We start from the raw sequence: 4924 nt of genomic DNA, 5'->3' as shown, positions 1-4924 counted from the left end.
CCCAAGCCATGCCTCCTGTACAGCCTGTGAAACTTTGAGTCAATTAAACCTCTTTTCTTTATAAACTTTCCAGTCTCAGGTAGTTCTTTATAACAATGTGAGAACAGACTAATACAATTGGTTTTTAAATATATCCAACAGAACTGGTCATTTTTAGCAAGGTTCATGTAGGAGACGGAAAAAGTACAAATAAAAAATATTAAGGATAAAATTATGATATGAAAACTAATAAGAAAATAGTATGAATACATTCATTGCAGGCTGGGTGCAGTGGCTCACACTTGTAATGCCAGCACTTTGGGAGGCCAAGGCAGACAGGTCACCTGAGGTCAGGAGCTCGAGAGCAGCCTGGCCAACATGGTGAAACCCTGTCTCTACTAAAAATACAAAAATTAGCTGGGTGTGGTGCTGGGCACCTGTGATCCCAGCTTCTCAGGAGGCCGAGGCAGGCAAATCACTTGAACCCGAGAGGTGGAGTTTGCAGTGAGCCAAGATTGTACCACTGCATTCCAACCTGGCAGCATAGTGAGACTCCATCTCAAAAAAAAAAAAACACACACACACATTCCAATACATTAAAAATTGTAAACAAATGAAAAATGAAAAATCCCACAGCAAATATTTAAGAAGCAATAATTCCATGTTTAAAATATATCAAACTTTGGAAAAAGATAAAATGCCTGCAAATTTATTTGAGGAGACTAGCACAACCATAATTGCAAAATCTGTATCAAACAGTATAAAGAAGGTTACAGCCCCATCTTTTTCTTTAAAATCCTAAACAAAATATTAATAAACTTAATCCAGCATGATTTAAAATTACAATAAACCACAAACAACTTGGACTTATCTCAGAAACGCAAGGTGGATTCAGTATTGAGAAATTACCTAAGGCATTTTACCACATTAATAGACTAAAAGAGAACAATCATATGATTATTCCACCAGACGCAGAAAAAAACTTTTTGATAACTTCTAACATCAAGTCATGACAAAACTTCATACCAAACTTAGAAAATCCAGGAACTTCTTTAATTTGGTAGAGAGTAACTTAAAAAAATATTATAGCAAATTTTATTCTTAATGGTGAAGAAATAGATCATGATGTTCACTGTTCCACTTGTATTTTTAACTTTATAAGTAAGAAGTTTGGTCAGTTCAATAAGGCACGAAAAATCAAGACATAAAAATTGGAATGAAAGAAACAAAAATGTTGCTGTGTTGTAGTTACCCTGCAGAGAGGCCATGAACTCCCTGTTGAAAATGTGGTTGAGATTCACAATGGGGATGGATAGCACCATGCCTGTACAAATAGGGTATGGGAGGCTTATTCCTCACTTATTGAGGCTTTCTGGGGAGAGCAGAGCCTGGGCTTGTTTATTTATTTATTTATTTTTTTGAGACAGGGTCTCACACTGTTGCCCTTGCTAGAATGCAGTGGTATGATCACAGCTCACTGTAGCCTCAACCGCCTGGGCTCAAATGATCCTCCCACTTTGGCCTCTCGAGTAACTGGGACTACAGGCACGCACCACCACGACCGGCTAATGTATTTTTTGTAGAGACCAGCTCTCACTATGTTGCCCAGGCTGGTCTCAAACTCCTGGGCTCAAGTAATTCTCCCACCTCAGCCTCCCAAAATGCTGGGATTACAGGCATTAGCCACTGTGCCCTGCCTTGACCTGGGGTTTTTATTGTAGTTATGTGATAAAACTAATCTGAACATTGATATAGGTGGGGCTGGGGGCCTAGTGGCTTGAACTTCACAGCTGGTGACAAGGATAGAGCACCCAGGGCTTTTTATCAGCTTGCTCGGATCTCAGACATAGGGTAGAAGAGGAGATCAGAGAGGGACTGTTAAATCTGGGAGCAAACATCAAAAATAGAGCCAGACTCTTTATGACACTATTGACAAAGAAGGATGAAATTAAAAATTGAAGCAATGCACAGATTAAATACCTAAATTACCAGAAGAAATTAGTAAAAATTTCTAGATATAAAATCTATAGGCAAATTCTATTGTATTTCTAAATTTCTATCAGAAATTTAGATTCAAAATGATATTTGCAACAGCATCCAAAATATAAACTACCTAGAAATAAACCTAACAAAATTATAAAATTTTTTCAGAGAGAAAAATTATAGAATTTTAATAAAAGATATTTTTTACAGATTCAATAACCACCTCTCAGTTTTGCCCAAATTAAACTCTATTCAAAACCCTTCCAAGGTTTTTTATGGAACATAGAAAGATGAATGTTAAATTTACAAGGAAGTAAAAATGTCTCCAGATAGTGAAGATACTCTTAAAGAATAAATAATAAACCTAGCCTTATGTCAAGACTTAATATAAGTGTGTATTTATTAAGCCTGAATGAAATTGGTACTTAAACCTCACAGGTTTATTTCTGCCTCACACAACATGACCAGTGAGAAAGTGGAAGGTGTCCTTCACCACCCCAGTCACTCAGGGACTGGCGCTGACAGTGGATACATCATCCATAATGGATCCCAGCAGCAAGGGAAATATAGCTGGAAGTGGAGTGCTGGTTCCTCTATTTTCTGGTTAACTGACACAACTTATTTCCACTCACAGCCATTGGCTGAAACTTGTCACAGGGCTGTGCCTAACTGTGAGAGACCACAGAATGTGGGAAAGGAGACAGAATTGTTGATCTGCACCATTGGCCCTGGAAAGGCCATTGTCTTTTTATCAGCTTGCTCGGATCTCAGACATAGGGTAGAAGAGGAAGTCAGAGAGGAACTGTTAAATCTGGGAGCAAGCATCAAAAATAGAGCCAGACTCTTTATGACAGTACTGACAAAGAAGGCTGAAATTGAAAATTGAAGCAATGCACAAATTAAATGCCTAAATTACCAGAAGAAATTAGTAAAAATTTCTAGATATAAAATCTATAGGCAAATTCTATTGCATTTCTAAATTTCTATCAGAAATTTAGGTTTAAAAAGATATTGCAACAGCATCCAAAATATAAACTACCTAGTTTATATTTTATATAAATTTATATACCCATACATTGAACATGCTCATAGCCTCTGACAAGTTTAGATCATGAAGAAACTTGTACCTATGCACTGGAAGCATAGCCAAACCTGTTTCTAATAACATTGTTTATAATAGCAACAAAGTTAAGAACAACCCAGCCCTCCATCAACTGTAGAATGGATAAATAAGTTGTAGATTGTCACAGTGAAATACTCATGTAGAGTGATAGCTTGAGCCAGCTCATCCTGTCTTGCAAGAGCCGATTGTGTACCTCTCTTCCCAACTCTGCTTAAAGTGGCTTTATATTGTGGCTTGAAATCAGCTGTGCTGGAGGTATTTACACCATGGAAATGGGTAAACAGTACAAATCAGAGCTTTGATTACCTAGAGAGCCAGTTGTTAAAGGAAGTAGCTGGAACTACAGGCACTTGCCACCTACCACTGAGTGTGTAATAGTAAGAATGATAAACTACAGCCATGTGCATCAATATGGACAAGTCTTTATGCAAAGTAAAAGAATACATTCATAGAAGCATACACAGAGTATTAGTCTACTTGTATACATACAGTTTCAAAACTGACAAAAATAAATACAGGAATAACTAAGTAATACATATGTATATATACATCAAACCAAGGGAAAGGTAAACAGAAAATTTGGGGTATGGTTATAAAAGGGCGGTGTAAACAGAGGATTGAGACCAGAAAGAACACATTTCAAGGGGCAGTGTCATTCATGACTATGAGCTATTTCTTGGCTTCACTGGTGGGTAAATGAATATTCATGTTACATTAGCACTTTTAATCATCCGTTCATATTTCATCCACTTTTTTTGTAGCCCTACTGCATTTCACAATTTATAAAATCTTATCAAATGGTACAATCAAAATCAGCTCTGGAGGGAATAAAGAGCAAAAATGACATTTGGAAAATTAAACAAATGATGTGAAGAAAAAATGAGTCAATCTCCTAAAATACAGAGAAAGAAGTCACCAAGGTGAAAATGAGGAGGGAGAAGGTCATAGATATTGCAGCCCAGTGGGCAGGCGGAGGGAGTCCAGGGAGGGACAACAGAAGAAGGAAAAAAATCAAGTTAATTATTGTCTTTTCTTAGTGTGCAATGTCCATAGGGTTTTGAAGGTAAATGTTGTATACTCAAATTCTGTGACTAACAAATCCGTCTTACATGCATGAAGGTAATTAAAAGAAATTGTGAGAGTTATAAATGCTCAGGAAATACATGAGTCACATACAATTCATTCTATCAGACCCGCCAGATTAATCCCAGTGGTGAACCCAAGAAAGAGTGACTTTAAAGAACTTTGTTTTCTTGACACCAAACTCAAAAAGCAAAGTTCGATTATATTTTCACAAGTGCTAGCTAAGTGATTCTTCATCTATTTCTACACTGCCTGAAAATGTCTATTTTATAAAATATATTTTATATCACAAGTCAGATGAGCCATTTTCCAAAAATTGATGACATTTAAAAGGCGAATATATGAAACACCTATTCTCGTTCTAGTCCTGTATTTGCTGAACAGTGGCTTAAATTATCCCATTTTCTTTATTCTTCAGCTGTATTCTATGGGATGCCAGGGTGGCACACAAGCACCTCTGAGGTGCTACAAATGAAATTCTGAAGTCTGAAACATTATAAAAACAAAGTGTGTATTGAGATGTATTCAATACTAAGATTGAACTTATTGAAGACACTCCCAGTAGATTATCTTGGGTAATGAACTTGGGTAAGCTGAGAGTTGATCTGCTCCCCCAACCCTCATTCATTTAAACTTCTAGGTATATCACTGACTGAGCAGTTTGCACCTGCAAGTATCCACTTATGATTTGGGCATTTTAATGTACTTTCTCACAACACTGTAGAAACTGGTTAACTTCTGTACACAGTGTTATGG

This window comes from Gorilla gorilla, chromosome 1 (assembly GCF_029281585.2).
Source record: "Gorilla gorilla gorilla isolate KB3781 chromosome 1, NHGRI_mGorGor1-v2.1_pri, whole genome shotgun sequence".
NCBI lineage: Eukaryota > Metazoa > Chordata > Mammalia > Primates > Hominidae > Gorilla > Gorilla gorilla.
The sequence above is the reverse complement of the archived record's forward strand: the minus strand, read 5'-3'. Positions refer to the sequence as shown.